We start from the raw sequence: 20,387 nt of genomic DNA, 5'->3' as shown, positions 1-20,387 counted from the left end.
GTATACCACTAATGACACAACAAAAGGAGAGGAGGCAATTGCAGATAAATCAGTCAAACTTCCCATCGGGTTTCCTTTCCACACTCCTGCCATCTGTGCTGCACTACATATGGTTCAAGATAATACCACAGGGGTCACACATCACACTCCAGCCACTCACGTCTGCTGCTGTGGCTGTCACAGTCCAGTACTTCTGCTGTCTGCCTTCACGTGTGCGTCTGGATGGACAGCTTCCAGACACCTAAAGCGGGAGCACACAGCTGAGCTCCCAGAACTACAGATGCCCTTCTCCTCAGGAAAACTGGAGACCCATCCCTGGGTTTGTACCAAGTAACTCATGAATTTCAAGACTTGAGTAGCAACATATATTTTGAATGGACTGTTTACTCCCAAGAAATTCTCCATGATAAAAAATTATCAGATTAAAGTGTCTTTTTGGCAAAGAATAATATTTTCAAATAAATAAGCAGGAAGCTTAAATCATAAACAAGGTTAGGAATATGGGAACACCTCTTTCTACTAAATTAACACCAGCAAAAGATAGAATCAAATATTGATCTATGTTTCTGAATTAGCTTTCTGAGGTGTGTAACCACCTTTTCACAGCTGCGAACATAGCACTGCAGAAAATTGACCATCATTCACTTTGCAATCTGAACTGCATGAATCATTAATAGCTGACTTGTTAATTAAACACGGTAGCAGAATTCTAGATTAGTCCTGTATTTATAAGAACACCATTAATAAACCTGTTTTTCAATTTAAGAAACATCATCTCTGCATACAGTAGCCATTGTAATATTCCTGCCTAAGTACAATACTTCATTCATTACCTTGACAGGTCACATCACTTAGGCTATCCAGACGAATAAATTTCATCAGCTTGCAAATACTATCTCTGTTTCCACATAGAAGCCCCACAAGCACAATGTCGCCTTTAAATCTCACATCAACATTTTCATAAATCAGCAGGAACAAAAAACAAACCCATAAACGGGAGAACTACAATAGGTTTTCTCATTTATTCTTGAGTACCGCACAAAATGACTGCTTAGCTGAAGAATTCTCTTCCACCCATTTTCTGCTTTTTAGTCTCTTGCAGCGTATGCAAAATGGTAATATTACGTTTCTCCAAATGTTCAACAAGTAACCCAAACAAGTTCAGTTCAGCTCTGCCCTTAATCCTTTTGTACTGCATATTACAATATGAACATGAGCATGTACAACATACTGCAACAGCCATGGGTGTCTCATTTTTGATTTATCAGTAACATTGATACAACCTAGCCCTGTCTTCCCTCAGGTATGGCATCCATGATCAACACTTGTTCTTTCAAAAGACAGACAGCAAATGCTTCTGGGAAAACTACTTGAGAAGTCCTCAGAAAACTGGTAGCTAAAAAGGGATTTTTTTTTTCAAAGTTTCTGCAAAACATCTCATGCAATCAAACTGACTAACACCCCTATGTTAGATACACGTATATTAAATATACATAGATAACACACACAGAGAAGCATCCTTCAAAATTTAAAGTTATTAACCTAGGGACTGCAAGGCTGAACATATGATTAAATGACTAGCACTTTGAAATGCTGAGGTAGCAGTACTGCTAAAATCCATGCTGAGATTCAACTCTGCCTTCATTAGACAGATAAAGTCATTACTGTTGAAGTGCAAGATTGTCTTTTTGGCTACTATGTAATCAGGCTTCAAGTATGTACTGCTAATAACTGTGAATAATAAATTAATTCAAAGACTGGAGCTTACATGCAGATAGAAGACTGATGAGTGGTTCTTAAGAGGCCTGTTCAAGAGACAGGAAATCTCATACACTTTTACTAAGCGCATTTATTCATTCTCACAAATCCTTAATGAGAACTTCACTATTTTCCGTTTTAAGTATACACGAAAGGAAATTTTAGGAAACAGTGACTTCTGAAACAAAGCGGAGACCAAATGAAGAATAGACACAGTTCCTCTTTTGTATACTCTGTTTTTAAGAAGTGGCGATTGATCCACTTTCAGTGATGTTTTTCTATGTATCTCACTTAAACAAGACAGTTATTTTACTGCAACCATGGTATTTTAAGACATTTTAAGATATTTACCTTTGCACCCTTTTTTGAGGACAAAATTTCTCACCCATGAAGAGTACAACCAAAATTCTGTCTTTGAGGACTTCTGGTATGACAGCTTTGGTGGTGATTAGATATCTTATCTATGAATGAAATTCCTGCTGCTTCAGTAATAAGATTATTTTGGCACCCCTCCCCCAAACCTATTTTAATAAGTTCTCTATTCTCTTTTACCCCCAAAACACATGGCTGAAAAAAGAAGACAGATGTCTAAGTAGTAATCCACAATTCCCACATTCAACACTCTAAATGTGAATTATATAAAAGTATGGAAGGCAGAAGGGAGGACCCCACCCTAATTCTGCACGCATAAGATACAGGGGTTTTTTCCTTACAAATGGATGTTTATACTTTGAAACCAAACACAAGATTTGAGAGTTTATAACAAGAAAATATTTACTCAATTTCAGTGCACTTCTGCAAGATTTCTCATATAGAGTATTACTGTATTTATTACTAATAAATGCTACTATTTATTACATTAGTATTACAGTAAATGCCTTTTTGAGATCCTGCCTTTGCTTCTGTAAATTGGTACAACAGCATTGATTTACCCTGGAGCTAAACCAAATTATACCAGGAACAGTGTAATTCACTCTAGATTTGCAGAGATGATACAAATAGTATTCACTTTGAATCCAAACTGAGAACACATGAAAATCATCAAAGCAAACCTGTACGGCTTACTGTATTGGTCACAACATCTGGGCAAAACAGAGAGAGCTATCACTAGGAGCCAAAGCCATTAAGGCTGTTAAAGGCAGTTGTGTCTGTGGTGTTTGCAATTCTTCACATCAATTTTTGTCAACTCCACTAGTTTCAGCAGACATGATGCAGTACAGGGGAATGCTTTCCATGAAGGAAAGATACGAAGAGAGGGCAATGTGGTATTAAAATGTTAATATCTGCTTTCTAGAATGTTAATACCTACAAGAAAAGGGATCTTTTTCCCTCAAGTGAAGTTTTGCCACAGCATTTAATTTGGCAGTTAACCCTAATTTTAGTGAATTTTGCTTGCTACTTTCTATCATATAGTAGGTTATGAAACAGTCCATAAAGTCCTTTTGCAGAAATTAACTGCATTTGTTGTGTTACAGTAGTTGCAACTAAAAAAACAGTATTTCCACACTGCTACAAAATAAGGCATTAAATGATAAACCAGTCTTCTGTGTGCTTAGAGAAGAACCAAGATTTTGCAGATATCTTATCTAATGAGGGAGAAGTCTTTCCTTCTTTTGAATTACTTTAGATAAATGCTATTTTCTTTGTTAAGAAGATACTGAATAAATTATACTAGTAATGTGCTTTTTAGATTAAATTAAATTAAACTCAATTAATATCATATATTCAAAGACAACATAATAGACTAAGTCAAGATCAGTATTATGCCCCTTAAAGGATGAACAATTAAGTATTAGCTGCAATATGTACAAAAAACAGAGTCAGTGAAAATGCTTCTCTGACTGCATAGCTGAGATCCCCATTTATTCTGAAACCATTACAGATAATGTCTCAAAACTCAGACTACATCAAGGAAGAAGTATCCTTTTTTCCAGAACAATGTTTTAGTGCTGCATGCCAATTTCTCACATAATTTGGATATGCAGTAACACATTGCTTCAAGGGAAAAAGATGTCCATGTGTGTCCACATATGTCCATGAACACGTACGTTCATGAAGATGCAAGAGTATTTCAGTTGTACTATATTCAGTGCCAGTGATTACATGTCCTACTTGGCTTACAGAGGTTGCAATCTGGAGGTAAGATTCAGTATTATTTTCACTGCAAAACCAGCCATTAATTAGTTTATGTTACCAATTGATAAATTTTTCACCTTAAGCACTAAAACGGTTGTTCTTGTCATGTGATCATAGGCACAATGCATTTAGTTTTGCTATACATTCTATATGCGACTAATACATCTGTTCTAGAACAAGCAGCAATCACAAGCATTGAGGTCATGTTGCTGAGAACACAGCTGCGTAGGGCAGGGCACGTCTCAAGGATGAAGGACCACTGCCTCCCTAAGATCTTGCTTTATGGTGAACTTGCCACTGGCTGCTGCATGAGAGGAGCCCTGAAGAGAAGATACAAGGACTCCCTGAAACAACATCTCAGCCTCGGTCATATTGATCAACATAACTGGTCTACTCTGGCCTCCAACTGGGAGGTCTGGAGACACATCATCTATAACGCTGCTGTTTCCTTTGAGAAAGCACGCAGGATCACCCTTGAGGAGAGAAGACAACGCAGAAAGAATCGTGTCTTGCCGATACCACCTAAGGAGTCTTTCTGCTGTGCCTTTTGCAACCTGCCCTGTCTATCTTGTATTGGCCTTTTTAGCCACCAGCATGCTTGTAGCAAATGTGGGCAGAGCCCTCCCCAAATCTTCGTTCGCGAAGCCTAGCCACGATGACATTCTTAAGATGATTTTATTCCTTTTTCAATTAAATTTGCACAACTAACTTTATGTAAAAGTATGGTGAGCTACCTAAAAGGTAAAAGGAAGGAGCCTTGCGGTTAAATACGTCACTTAAAACCACAAATGAGTACAATCAGTTCTTTAAAAGGTGAGTCTAAGAGTTGAATCATTGCATACTAGCATGGATTCAGTACTTTTAATATTAAGTGTGTAAAAATTAGAAAAAGAAAAAAACATGAATACACTTCAGTTTATTATTTTCTTAAACACTGTAGATCACAAACCATAACATTTATTAGAGATTCATAATTTGATTACAGATTACAGCTGTAGAATTATAGGATTTTATAGTCATGATTTGGTAGTCCAAATGTAAATTATTGTCTAGGTTGTTGCTGAAGGTTGATGTCAACCAGCTTTCAAGCACCCACCTAGACATTCTCTCACCCCTCCTCAACAACAGGCCAGAGGCAGCAAAGAAGATGAAGATCACGGATTCTGATAAAGACAGGGAGATCACTTACCAACTACCAATATGGATAAAATAGGCATGACTCGGGGAAAATTAAGTTAATTATTTGTAAATTAAGGTAGAACATTGAGAAACAGAGACAAAAACTAATCCATCCCTTCTTCCCAGGCTCCATTTCCCTCTTTCATTACAACTCTTTTGATTCCTTCCACTACCCCTACAGGGAGATGGGGAAATGGGGGTTTTGGTTGGTCCACATCATTCCTTCCTCCTCAGTTTTCCACATATGATCCAGCATGAGTTCTCTACAAATTGCTCCAACGTGGGTCCTTCCCGCAGGCTGAAGTCCCACATGGGCCCTCCACTTGCTGCAGTTCCTTATGGCCATATCTGCCTGCTCCAACATGGGTTTATCCATGGCTGCAGTCTGGGTACCTCTCTGCTTTGGCATGCTTCTCCATGAGCCGCAGGGAAATACCTGCTCCACTACTGTTCCTGTCGCAGGCTGCAGGGAAATATCTGCTCTGGCACTGTGCATCTCCTCCCCCTTCTTCTCTGACCCGGGTGCTTGCAGCGTTGTTTCTCACACCTTTTTCCCCCACTCTGCTCTGTGGTGTACTGCCCTTTCTTAAATACATTTTCATAGAGGTGCCACCAGCCTGACTGAGGGGTTCAGCCGTGGGTGCAGTGGGTCCACTGGAGAAAACTCTACACTAAGCTTAAACTGGGCACTCATATGGACAACCTGCAGCCTGGAATAAAGACCCTGAAGAAATATTTTTATTTACAGAACAAAATGTATACAAAATATAAAAGTAGATTAACATATTCATTGAGGAACTCTAAATTTAACGCATAAATTCATTAGGGAACCAATAAACATACTCTATAAATCAATTACTTTGTGGTTATCCTCATTAAATGCTACTTATAAGTTAATAAGCTTGAAAAGTAATGACAAATTGCTGAAGTACATGCACAGGATTTTATTTTTTCCTTATAAAGCAGCATGTCTAACTGAATGCTGCAGTTCTTGATACAAGCTGGTAACATTTATGCAAAAAACCACTTTATCTTCTAGACTGCATGAGCAAGTACCTTCTGCTACAGGTTTTGAACTTGTCAGAAAAATGTAGACTTTACAAAGTTCAGCTGCTGAAGGTACTCTTGTTAAGTTTTAGGAACCCTCTCCTCCTTAAAATTAAGATGAAAACTTATTTGTATTACAGGATGACTTCCAGCTTCTTGGGAAATATTAATCAGAAAGGACATCTATATATGTACATGTCATCACCATCATCATGGCTGGGCTTCGCGAACGAAGATTTAGGAAGGGCTCTACCCACATTTGTTACAAGCATGTTGGTGGCTAAAAAGGCCAATACGAGACAGGCACGTCCAGTTGCAAAAGGCACAGCAGAAAGACTCCTTAGGTGGTATATTCTGCAAGGCACAAATCTTCCTGCGTTGTCTTTTCTCCTTGAGAGTGATCCTGCGTGCTATCTCAAAGGCATCGACAGTGTTACAGATAGTGTGTCTCCAGACCTCTCCAGACATGTACATATATGTACATGTGAGACACTGGATTATTGCACTGGCTCGGAACAACTCAGCTGCGGGTGTGGGGGGGACAGGTCGATTTTCACGGAGGTGAGGTAATGCCCTACCCCACACCTCAGCCCCTGTAGCCTCGCCAAGCGACACCAGAGCAGCTGTCAGTCAAAGGCAGCCGGGAGCACACTCACATCATGCCCTCTGGTACCCTTAATCCAGTCTCTGCTTGGCTGGCACAGTGGGAGCACCTCTCCCCATCCCACCCTAGAGCAGCCACTGGGCCAGGAGTCCCACCTGGGAGGAGTGGCCACAGGGGGGACAAAGCAGTAAAAACAGCAACATGTGATCTCTCTCCATCTGTGCTGGAGACCTTCCACCTGGCCACATGGAAGCTGGACTCTCACAGAACGCTGGTGGTAACTATGATCTTCTCTTTTTCTCTCTCTTTTGTTGTTCCTTCTTCTTCTATTAATCTCCTTTCTTAATACATTGGGTAACTTGGGACCAAATGGGTTGGATTTTGCTAAGTTGTATGGGTTAGCATGTGCTAAGTCAATGCTTTGTGGAATGCTTTGTTTTGGTTGCATGTTACCCTCTAAACTTTTGACAAGATCTCTTATTTCCTAAAGTTTACCAATAAAGTACCTCCTGAGAAAATGTGTGCAGCGTTTCTCCTTTGCATTCTCACTTGAAGTGTCAAAAGAACCAAAGGCTCTTCTAATTTGTCCAGAGTGTGGATATTGTTGGAGCCTTGTGTATTTTTAAAGTAAAACACTTTGGTGAGTTTGTAGCTGGAGACTTGGAGTTTTACAGTACATACATACATATGTATGCACACACACTTATACACACAGATACACACACAATAAAAATACATTGATACATTTGAGAATTATACTTAGGCTTTTGTGGCCTCTCAGTGTTTGAGGATGTAAAACACCTAACTCCGTTGCCACAGTTAGGAAGAGGTTGGGCAGCACTGGAGGAAGCAAGCTGTATCCTACACCAAAAAATACTTTAAATTTTGTGACAGGGTATGAGTGCTCCAGCATTTAACTCCATTACTACCATGCTTTGGAAGACTGAAATGGTGGCCCCATTTGTCATGTCACAGATATTAGACTCCTTATGCTTTCATTTTCTGCAGCACAAAGGCTCAAAGTGCCGTTCCTCTATGTTGTGATTTAAACAAAAATAAAAGCCACACACTTGCTCTCTTCCCAGGCCAAAACTGAGATAAGATGACAAACTGTATCCCAGAGTACAGTAGTCATATCGGTATTATAAATACCTTTATTTTAAAGTAAAATATAGCCTGAATACACACTCAAACTTTATGCAGCATGGATGCATTAACTAAACATGGGTCAGCGGTCGTTTCAATACACAGTCCTCTCACCTTCTTGGGACATACACAATTCACAGTGAAACTACCAGTGCTACCTTGAAAAATACTTAAAGCAATCTTTACTATTACACAAACACACAATTCCTTAGATAACCTTGGGATATTAATCCAATTTTTCACCCCTTAAATGATTTTGTCAACTCCTTAAAACTTAGCTACAGCAAAGGAATCTACTTTCCCTTTGTAGAGACAATAAACAGATAAAGAAAGTAGTATTTCGAACAAAGAATGTCAGCCCATTTAAGGGATTCTCATTCTTTGGATTATGTTCCTTTTTCAAGGGAAACTTGAACCAAGCTCCAGGGTATTAGTGTGCTTAATTCCTGATTCTTTGAGAATCATGAGCAATATCTAGCAAATTTCAATGCCCATGATTACACCACCCCCCCCCCCCCAAAAAGAAAGGCAGTTTTCTGTATCCTCCAGTATGATTAATACACACAAGTAAGATCTCAGTACCAGTTCATCATGAGAAGACTTTTTAAACAAAATCCAAAAGAAATCAGCAATCAAATGTTACAAAACCAAAGTGTTACAGTATTAATCTTTCATCAAAGAGTAAGTTATTCTGCACTGCTGTGACAGTAGTATTAACTCCACAAACATAAAAAAATACACTTCACAAGATGGTGTGTGCTGATAGAGCACAGCTACCAGAAATTCTCCCCGTAGCAGTAAATAACCCTGTAGCCTGATGTTTAAGCAAACCTTCAACTATTTTAAAACCTAGTCACTCTGCAAAGAGAACCATGAATCACAGTAAGTCTTTAGACATTTTTTGTTGATTCTGGTCACTTAAGACTTAATTCACCAAGGATTTGGAAGCCAGAGCACAGTTAAATGCCATCTCCATGATTGAATAAAAATGTGTATTAAGCAAATCAAGACATTCTCATGTTACAAACAGATTCTCAAGAGTTTTGTGCTGACACTCAGGCAATAAGAGAGCTAATGAGAACAGCTATATTCTGCTCAGCACTGTTTAGGACACTAACAAATTAACTTTAGATGATTTGTCATCAAGTCCCTGCAGGAAGAAGCTACACTATTTAAGGGAGGTGGATGAAGAAGAAAGAGCATACTCATCTAAGGAACTCTTTGATCCCGGGCTGATCACTGGGATAATACTAAAAATTATATTATAAAAACATTTAACAGGGAAGAAGTTTAACCATTTTTCTCAGTTGCAATCATGTATTTTTGATGTATTGACAGGCACTTTAACCTTTGTTCAGTAGTAATGATAGTACTGTTTGTTTTCAGTAGTAATGATAGCACTTTAAAAGAACAGTTTTGAAAAGGAATCAAAATGCCATTTGAAACAGAAGAACCACAACTGGTGGTTTCCTGCATTTTCACAAAAACAGTCAGTGGAGTCACAAAATGAAGGCTGAGTGGTAAGGAATGGGATTGGTTTTCTTCCTGTTTTCCTTTAATATATCTTATTAACTCACTCCTGAATCATTATGTCTTTGGAAGAGAAGAGGAAAGGTCATCAGTAGCCAGTAGCAGCACCAGATGGGAGCCGGAAATGGCACATGTAGATTTCAGCTGTCAAACATTAGGTAAAATTTAACAAGTGCCAATATAAAACAATCTGCAAATCTGTGGCTTTTTTAAATTAGCAAGAATAAATGAAGGATTTTGAGAGCAATTTGAACTCTGTTATAGTATTATAGTTATACATAAAGTATTTCAAGTTGTTCAGTCTCACTGGTTCCCAGGTTGAGTTCTCATCCATGCTCTGTGCTAAAACACAAAAGCAAAACAGCATTCTGTATTATGCTTGATCCACTCCCTCATAAAATTCCCTGATTTCTTTCCTCTGTGATTGTAAAACTTTTTGTGAAAGTAGACATCATCAATAAAAGGACACTAAATAACAGTTGTCACTTATTTACTCTTATAAGTGGTATCCATGACTTGCCAATGTCTTACCAAGAATGAACAAAGACAAAAATGCAGAAACAATACAAGGAAGACTACAAAAATCATTTCTAGCCCCAACGAGACAGGGCTTTGAGTCCTAACTTTTGTGAGCTAGATGTGCCTCTCCCAAGCATCCTAAGCAGCAGGCTCTGTGTGAGAACTGTGTGTGTTTGAACTAAGAAGGAATTCACATGCACTCAGCCCACAAACAGGACTGAAAAAAAAAAAAACAAAACCCAAGGAAACGTTTCCTCCATAAGTGTGACTTCAGCAAATATGCTGCAAGAGCAGCCAACAACATTGCTGTCCTTTCTTTCTGAGAAGATCAGCTAACATTTAAGCATGGAAGATACCCAGGCCCACCCTTAGTCATTCCAAAATACCAGCCTATTTAATCAGCACAAATAACCCTTCTGGAATGCACACAGCCAGTCTACCAGTGCAGCCACACTCCACCACCTCACACTGGCCTCTCAAATATTCTCATCCCCAGTGCAGAAGAGAATGCTGCATTGAATGAAGAGCCAAGGGTAGGTGATAAAAGGGTCTATGGTACTTGACTTCATCTGCATGCACATTTCTTTGACTTCTAGACCAGACAAACTGGTGCAAACAGCTACAGCACACTGCCATGGCCCATCACCTTCATTATGCATCACAAACCAGGGAGGACAAATTTACCTACCCTGTGGGTCACTATTTCATTAATGGGTATGGCCGTGTGTGACTTGACACACATGCAGACAATCTGAAGAGAGTAACTGGCTTTGCTCCTTAAAAGTAGACCACCATTTTACTTCCCTCCTCTGCTTCCAGGGTCCTTGCTCTTGAACTGCTGGGAAATTCAGTCCTACTTACTGGCACTGAACTGACTTTTTAAAAATCCAATGGATTTTATTTAAATTACAGTAGTTAAAATATTAAGACGTAGCTAGTCTAATGATGGGTTACTATATAAAACAAAAAAACAGAAATGGAATGTGTTCTTAGCTAATGAAACTCCTCTGACTTAAATTATGTTTGCTACCTCTTTTGTCCCTGTGGACACTACCTAATTTCCCCTTGCTCTTCTCTCATCTGATAGACTGGAAGTTTTTCAGAGCAGGAACAGGCACTTATTATATTAAAGGTCACCACTGAAACAATGAGGACATTTGACTGCTCTTTCTAGCAGACACCACTTACAGTAGCTGTATTTAAAACTAATAATGAGAAGACAGTTTGAAAGTGGTGTATTCCATTTTTGGAAAACTATATAAAGAACATATCAAAACCACCTCACTCTGCCCTCTTGCACTGTTGGCAACTACATTAATTACTGATCATGTATTCAGGTCCACTGGAAGACAACGTCCATCTGGCCCATTGACTGCTTCGGCAGCAGCAGTGAATGCCACAGCCAGCATGACGCTGCCCAGCTGCTGTGGGCTCTCCCTTTGCGTGCCCAGGATTCCTCTTTCTGCAACAACTGCACAGTTACCCCAATCCAGCACCTTCTATTAAATCTTCTTAAGGGAAACGGAACATCAACCTCAAGCATCTTCTGTTTGACTAAAAGTTGAAGGAATATGACAGGGGATGGGGAGAACCTCTACCAATGCAAAATCTACCAGTCTTGTACCAAGGAATAAAATTTCACCTTTTTGAAGGAAACAAACAAACAAACAAACAAACAAAACACACAAAAACAAAACAAAGCCACTAAAACAACCAACAAAACCCTCAGGATTCTGAACGGCAATATCTGCAACAAATAAGTATTAATGCAAGCATAAATTAAGAAAGCCTAGTTAGTAGTTACAACAATAGATAAAACACACAAATAAAAATTCCACCCTATTAACGAAAGTTACCATGAACCAGCTTGACTTCCTCACCCTGAGGAACACTTAGTCTTAAGACACTGGCTGTCTATTAGGGTACCCTGCACCTCCTGTATGCTGTTTGTACATACATTTCCTTTCACAGGGGGAGAAAGAATATGTAACCATAGAAAAGATGATTAAATACCAAAATCTCAGTTGATACGGAAGTGCAGTAAAACTACTGATGCTGTCACCATCTACTTGACCACCATGAGGGCCAGGGTCTCTTATTAAAGCCCAGCCAGATCTGACACTCAGGAGTGCTTCCAAGCTCTTTATAACACGGGCATGAGGGGGCAGTTAAGGGCAGAAGACCTCCTGGGAGATTGCTAGAGAAATGTCCCAGGCAGAGGAAGCCAAACTTGGCAGGGACTGTGCCCATACTGTTCATCCAAAGCAGACCTTGAAGCAAATTAGCCAGCCAATAATGCCTTTTTTTTCCCCCTCCCCTTCTTCAGAAGGAACTACTTCTCTATTGCTGGTAGGGATATTGAATTCATTAGCACATATGCAGTGTGAACAATCAGGAGACTTGAACCTGGGACTAAAGTGACAGCCAAATTATTTGATGCTAAAACACATTCAGTGAAGAACAGTGAAAGGGGTCAAGGAAGTACCAGGCCACTTGACATCAAAACAGTATCTGCGGTAGGAAGTGGAAGCAGAGCAGAGTAGCTTGCAGTGTTTTTATATCCTTTCCTTTATATGGCTGTGTTGGCACACTGGGATGTAGACGAGCATGTCCTGCTGGGAAAGGAAGAGATGTGACAGGACTGAGGAATCATGAGCCCAGGGCACGATCTCACATGCTGAAGTAACTCCGACTGCTTTGCATTAAATGCACATGTCCGCACTCAGAGCCCCCAAGCACACAGCAGCTCTGTCTACAGATGAAACATTTTCTTTTACAAAGACAAATAAGCAAAAGATTAGTTTAAAAGTCTACTACAACTGATGTGCAATAAAAACAAGCGACAAGCTTTAATGCTTAATTGCTTCATCAGTCCAATAAGGGAATAAGGTATTCCGAGCCTGAGAGCTTGTTTGTTTCTTTTCCAGCTACGTCCATTTAACAAATAAACAGATCTCTCTCTCCAGACCTTATTTATATTACTCCAGACTGGATACAAAGCTCCTCATCTTCAAAAACATTAAAAAACTAACATTTAAAGAGAACAAATTATTAGGTTTTAACTCTGCAAAGCATGAACTGTCTTCCAGTACTAAGGATTAGTCAAATTTATCAATCTCTGGAAATAGCAAGCCTGTTCATTGAAACAGAGAGAGCACTTGAGAGACCTTCTCTGATGAGAAAATTGTTATGACCACCTGGTTGATGGGCCAGGATATTCTCCACCAGGTTCTCTGTCCAGCTGAAACATACTACATGGATTACCCAGAAACAAGCTACAAAAACAGCTTTATCCTTGTAAGGCCACACTACACTTTTGATGGGCTTATGGCTGCTCCAAATTGCACCTTACCATCTATGTTTATAAAAAGCTGTCTTGGCTGCTATAAACTACATGAGCACACAGACAGTACACTCTGGCTACACCCTGACTCCTCCTCCTCACCCACTGAAGGCCAAAGATGACTGTGGTATAAAGTGATTAAAGCATGCTTTCTCTACTAGGTAATATCTGAGCAGAATTTGATCCTACAGATGCACATTCTATAGTCAGAGTCATTTAGGTTGCAAGAACTGAATACAAGTTTTTTGAAAACACTTGACACATTTTCTGGTTTTGCCACCAAGTAAAAGTACCACTATTTCTTACAGAGATTATCTACAGAACATCGTCACAGAAATAAAGCTTTCTACAACCTCTAGGAGCTAGTGGTTCTGATTTCCTTAAGGGTGTATTTTCTATAAAAAGTCTTGCTCCAGCACTAATTGCAAAATTAGGAAGAAGCTTAAAAGTAATTAGATTGGGGCGTTAAATCACTAATGTTCCTTAAATAAAACTCCTAATTAGGGCACATTGCAAATTTATCTACAATCCAGATCTGACAAAGAGCACAAACATTCCCTTTCTTATTGACATCCAGGACACTGCCAGGGAAATGTTATGCACTGACAGTACTTTCTTCAGGAAGGCTGGAGCCCTCACTTGACTTGCACATGTACAGGTAAGGACACCTACATCCCTCCACTTTGGTCCCAAAGCAGACTGGCATAGCAGAGAGAGTCAGGGCTCTACATTCAGACACCTACCACCAGACAGTCATTCATCTCTCTTTTGATTGCATAGGAATCTTGGGCACTTGCTTAGATTAAGCTTCTGTGATGGGATTTAGCTCCTGATACTATAAAAACATAAAATTATCTGGTCTTCCCTCCTCCGACATGGCATTTCTCAGACTAAGATAAATGCAGTTGGATAGATGCTTTTGTTTTATTACACCTAAATAAAACAGCACCTGACACAAAGGCATCTCAAGTGAGAATTGATCCACAATAAACTACTGCAATACAAACAGCAAAGATTTCTTCATAGTCCATTTACCCGAAACATACTTAACTGCTTCAAAACAAACTCCACAACTGTATTGACATTCCACACATCCTGCAGTCAGTCTTTCCAAACATTTTGTACCTTATTCTAACCTCAAAATAAAATAATCCACGATCCTAGAAAAGTAGATGCACAGATCTTTAGGTATTGAAAGCAAAACCTTTTTTTTTTTAAATGCTTTACATCAGTTTATTTCAAATCCACTGAATACTGCTTCATGTGACAACAATTTCGATTTTCAAGAAATACTGCACTCCCAGTTTGAGACTGAGCATCATAAAAACTACTATGTCTTCTGAACCACAAGCAGTATCTTTGTCACCTGGATTTTACTGCCTGATGAGGTTCAGTTATATGCTTGTGCCACAGCTACATCATACCTTAGGTATCTACAACAAATCCTTGCACACCTCTGGGACAACGCTAGCTTCTAGCATCTCACTACAGGCTGAAATCATACTACCCAATTTCCTTTTGACAAATCTTTGAGCAGTAGCTGTTCATCGCCACATATATATACACAACAAACCCAGCTGTGCCAACTTAGCCATTTTCACTGAGGGAGGAAAAAGAAAGCTTTAACCGATTTGCAAAATAACTTCAAATACCTTTCAGCTGCTACAAGAAATGTGGTATTTTGGAGGAATTTGTATTTTTCATCCAGGACTTACTCTTTCCCCCACCAACTCAGATGAGAGTGGCTTAAGCCTAGAAGGACCAGAAAAATTAGCTTGGCTACCACAGTGCCTATATCTCTGAGTCAACACAGCTGTCAGCCTTGCACTGCTGGGGATGCATGTGCTCTTCCATGTTTTCAAGCCCACTGAAGTTAAGATTTGACAACTATCCTAGACACGCATTCATTCCAGAAAGGAACAAGCCATATTTAGCATGTCTGGAATTAACCAGGTACTCCTCTATGTATGATCCAAAAATCACAGTTAAGTCAACACCTTCTAAAACCGTTTACTTGCATGGCTTGCCTTCATGATCCCAAAGATTTCAAGGAAGAGAAAAATCTTTCCCGGAGTAAACAGATGTAATGTTTGCATTAACACTTCCAGGAATCAGGGAGAGTGCTATTTTAAAGTGGATCATTTAGAAAGAAGGAATAAAAACTAAAATCCATAATCCAACTCTCCTCTTCTGCATATGTGATGAGATAGACCAGGAATATATACACTTACAGGTATGTGTAAGTTTATTAATAATTTATTAATTATTAATATTAAATAATTATTAATATTAATTAATTATTAATAATTACTTGACAAAAAGGCTGTGCGAATAGCCATATACACATACACACATATATTAATGTCTATTTGATTGCTGTGAAATGTCTCTAAGAAGCTAAACGAATTAACAGCTAGGCTTAGCACCACATGAAACACACACCTTAGGGAAAATTAACAAATCTAAGTGCAAAGGTTAGAGTGAGCTGGCTGCCAGGCTGTTTCTTTCATCTCACTAAGCCAAAAAACTATTTGTCATCTTTTTCAGAAAGATGCAACAAACTGTATTTCACACAGACTTGGCAGAGTCTTAAACCAGCAAGTCTGGCCCACAAAATGGTAAGTATCCCCAGCAGCTGCCGTTGTTGCCAACACGTGAAAACACAACATTCCCAGAGATCATCAACTGCATCTCCAATTACTGCTAATTTTGTGCAGGATTGTTAACATTTTTCTATGTTCATTAGCTACAATTACCTGAATAACAGTTAGTAGTAGAAAGAAGACGAAGTGGAAAAAACAGGGAATGTGCAAGTGAGGTTTGCCTCACTTTGTAACAAGCCAACACGCAAGATTAACTTGAGATAGTACTGACAGACTGTACAAAGTGGCTTTGGACCATGATGCTTGTTTGGGGTTGCATTTTTCTCTTTTGTTTTTGTCGTGGCTTTTTTAACTCAGATGAGAATTTCGCTATTTTGTCACTTTTTATAGAACTGCACAAAAAAAGAATTCATGTTCATGAAAATCTGAATAAAAGCATTATTCAGATTGGAAGAGTATTGTCTGTTGTATCTCACAATTGAACAAAAAACCCCTCTCAAACTACATATTTAAGCACTTTTTTTTGTGAAACAAACACACAGAAATCACTCTGAAATAATTTGTTGGTGAAACAGAAGAGGCTCATGTTCAAATCTGTAATTCATCTCATTCAAGTGTCCCATTTATTACGGCCATTTACCTCATGTTGACTTAGTAAGAGCTTCCATGTCTAAGCTAAGAAACCATTCCCTTCCAAAAGAGGAAAAATGTGGTTGAAACTGCTGCTCTGACTGTCATTTCATGACAAAAATTTCTTAAGACAGCTTTAACCTAGATGTCTATTTTCCTTGGTATGACACCCTGCAAAACCATGGTATTTTATAGATACCTTCAAGAAAGGATCTGAATTTAGCACTAAAATCTTGTTTTACACGGGTGTATGCCAAATGCTTTTCATCTCATTATGCTGGTTTGAAATAACCATACTACTTAAAAGTAGCATAATATCGGTATAAAATGCAAGAGCTCTTTCAAAGTAGCGCAATAAACCACTGTTATCACGATGGTCAGTTGCCTCAAACAACACTACAAATTCCAAGCAACTCAAGCTCCATTTAATTCCTACTGTACAATTACAGAACATATGATATCCTAGGAATGTTTATTCAAAGAATTTTGTACACTTCCAGTTGGAAGTATTTTGGTCTCCCATTTCAAAAATTGTTGATGTTTACTCATTTTACATACTAAATACACGTTCTGCATACTGCACCTCAAACATTATTGCTAGTACTTAGAAAATTATTCCATAATCAGGAGAGGTTCAATTCATAATGAAAAAGTTTTATAACAGAGACAAAATATATAAAGTCAGAGTCTGGGAACTTTGAGCTCTGGCTTAACCTATGTAATATTAGACAAATGGCTTCCCCTCTATTCCTTCCTCTTACAAATTGTTTGCTGTACCTGTGTCATCACTTGAGGCCAGGCGCTGGTTTTCTCTTTGTATAATGTGATTTACAGCTGGGATTTCTGAATGCTGCTACAACACAAAATCACTGCAACGGTTCAGAGCTCTGCTTACCAATCACCCTAATCCCAGTCTTCACCAGTACTTTTAATGGCACCCCTGCTGTTTCCGAACAATAGCCCAGTCAAGAGAACTTGTCCCATCGCTTTGAACCTACTGTACACATATACACATATATGTACTATGCCTTTTTTTTTTTTTTTTTACCCTCAGGTCACATCTCAGACGCTGGCAATGAAGTCGAAAATGTTTTTACACCCACAAAATCATTTCCAAAGTAAAACATCAGCTAATAAGCTACTACTTCAGCACTGCCCTCTCATTTTTGGTAGTGATTACAGTGAGTCTAGCCAGGACTCCATAAGCAGAATACATGGAGAATAGAAAGCTCAAGAGAATAGTCTTTTATAAAGTTGTGGGAACAGGAGACAAGAAACCATGCTCTGCCTGAGATTCTGCTCAGAAACGGTCCACAGCAGGAGACGAAAGTTCCTAAACTCACTGTGCAAACACCTAAATTGCATCATAACCCCCTTACTGAAACACATAGGATTATCCTGACACGCTACTCCCTATCTCTCCGGAGGGAAGGAAAAGTCGTATTTCTCCAGAGCAAGCCTCCAGAGCAGGCTCCCACTGCCAGCAAGCCCAGTCCGGGTGTAAAGCCAGGCATTTTGGTATCTAACCTCATAGATGCAAGTTACCAATTGCGAAACCCGGGCGCAGAGAGCGCTCCAGCCCGGTACAGCGGTACAGGGGTTCAGGAGCCACCTGAGGCGAGCTTGTGCTGGAAACGAGCGTGAACATTGCTAACACTGCTCTGAAGTCCTTCTGTCACCCATTCGGTAGGCACGCTCCCACAAAACACTGGGATTTAACCGACTGACACTACCAATGAAAGAAAACGTTTATCAGAAAATCGCCACCCAGCTGCCTGTCAGCACTGATTTCCACCAGCTCACGGCAATCTCTCCGCCCCAAACGGGGGGCTCGGGAAGGGCAACGGCGTGTCCACAAAGGGGCTCCTTTAAGGAAAAGTGCTCATCTGACATAGCCTGGGTTAGTTTTCTCACCTCTGCACACAATGAGAGCGGGCAGAGCCCAGCACCTCACTGACCCACCGTATTTCCCTCTCTCGCTCCCCAGCAGGAGAGCGGGCGGCTCCTGCCTCCCTCTGGGCAGAGCCCACCAGGGCTGGCGCCAGGCTGTGGGGCCGCTGGGCATGGCCAGGGCACGGACACTCGGACAAAAAGGAACACGAACAGAAGAAAAAGCACGCACACACACACCACCACCCTCCTCACTCCCCCCAGGACACACAGAGACCACCAACGAAACCCCTCCGCAAAACGTGCCTCCTCATCATCCAGATCCCGCCGCTGGAGACCCGAGAGGCAGCCTCGGGCACCCCGGGTGCGGTGCTCGCCTGCCGGGCACCCCGCCACCCCCTCTCTGCCCTGCCCGAGTTCAGCACTCACCTCGGGGGGACGCGGTCTCAGCAGCAGCCCGAGCCCGAGGCGGCGGGGCCGCCTCTCCGCCGGTGCCGGGCAGGCGGCCGCGGCGGGGCGAGGCACACTTCCACTTTCTCTCGGGGGTCTTTCTTTGCCTTGCGGTGCCGTGCCCTGCCGTGCCGTGCCGAGCCTTGCCTTGCCGAGCCGCCTCCGCCTCCCCGCACACTCCTCCCCGCCCTCCCCTCACCGCCGCCTCCCCGCGATGCGATGCCCAGCCGCCGGCCGCGCCGGGGCAGCCGGGGGCGGCTCTCCCTGGACCGCCCCGCCCCGGTACCTGCCGGGGCGGTCCAGGGCGGGCGTGTCGGACCCGCACTTCACCGAACGCCACGTCGAACCCCTCTGGCACCCCTCTACCTCCCTCTGAAGCACGCACCCACTATGGTCAGAGCTCACCCGGCCCCGCGGGGCACGGCGCAAAGGGCTGCTGCTTCGTGTTTCGACCGTCATTGTCCGCCCCTCTCCTTTGGTGAACTGCTCAAAGGAAGGAGTCCAGGAGGGCAGTGTAAATGGGAGCAGTCTAGATGTGGTTCAGCACAACAAAGACCCACTTGATTTTCTACTGACACATAATGCCCAGCAAAAGGGAAACACTGGGAATGTCGTAATTATCACCCTGTGGGATGGATGCAAAAGCAACACTTCTTACGAGGTTTGTAGTTACAAAACAAATGGCAGCTTGGATGCATCTATTTTTGTCCTGGTATTCATGCCCTGCTGCTTTAGGACTGTGTTTCCTGGCCGTGTAGGTAAAAATCATGCAAAAAACATAAAGGCAGCAAAGTCATAAGTCCTGGTGACAGTCTTTTGCCGCCTCATTGAGTGGTGAGACTGGCTGTTAAGATATTTTGCCCACAGATGAGAACCCTGCCTTTAGCTAAAGTGTACATCAGTGCATCTTTTTTCATTGGAGGCTTAACAGTAATTGTCCAAGCAAACTCCTCACTAGACATCACCCTACACAACATACGCTAGTCTTCCACTTCCACTACATCCTCGTCTTTGCTTGGCCAAAACTCACTTCAGGGTTATATCTACAGGAGTAAGCCTTACCTTCTCCCTGCAACACTTCCTAGACCTAGCTGGCATGCCACGATGATACCCAGATACTACCCAGGTGTCTACACACTATGAAACACCATAGAATATAAACGCATATATAGAATATAAATACATATATTAGACTCCCCCTCCCTTGGTCTTGAATGATCCCTGCTTACCTGATGAGGGTAGCTACACTGCTGACTCGTTTGGTTGTAAGGTATATAAGCAACTGTCCCTCATTTAGACCTCAATTGTGATACACATGTAAATGGTCCACTTTGGAAATTCACTCAAGTTTTTTCAGAGAAACCCAAGCTGTGAGTCAGGGATCTGACCAGAGCTATCTTCACATGAAGTTTTAGGGGCCTGGTATGCAACTGAACATTTAGTGTCTCTGTAACCAGAATAAGTACAGGCAGCAGGGGTTGTGGAGTGTGGTGTTGAGGGCAGAGCACACAATTCCCTGTTCCTGGAAGCTAAACCAGTACATAACAGGAGT

General features: G+C 41.0%; 1 protein-coding gene across 1 annotated transcript in view; it reads right to left on the bottom strand.

Annotated features, from left to right (window-relative positions):
• The window catches only part of MYO16 (myosin XVI), a 360,224-nt gene extending 341,233 nt beyond the window's left edge, over positions 1 to 18,991 (bottom strand). The window contains exon 1 of the mRNA XM_027639720.1: positions 18,815 to 18,991. The gene's annotated coding sequence lies outside the window, so the exon portion shown is untranslated. The remainder of the gene's footprint in view (positions 1 to 18,814) is intronic.
• Positions 18,992 to 20,387: the final 1,396 nt, after the last annotated feature.

This window comes from Corapipo altera, unplaced genomic scaffold, assembly GCF_003945725.1.
Source record: "Corapipo altera isolate COAL_440 unplaced genomic scaffold, ASM394572v1 0, whole genome shotgun sequence".
NCBI classification, from domain to species: Eukaryota; Metazoa; Chordata; class Aves; order Passeriformes; family Pipridae; genus Corapipo; species Corapipo altera.
The sequence above is the reverse complement of the archived record's forward strand: the minus strand, read 5'-3'. Positions and strand labels throughout refer to the sequence as shown.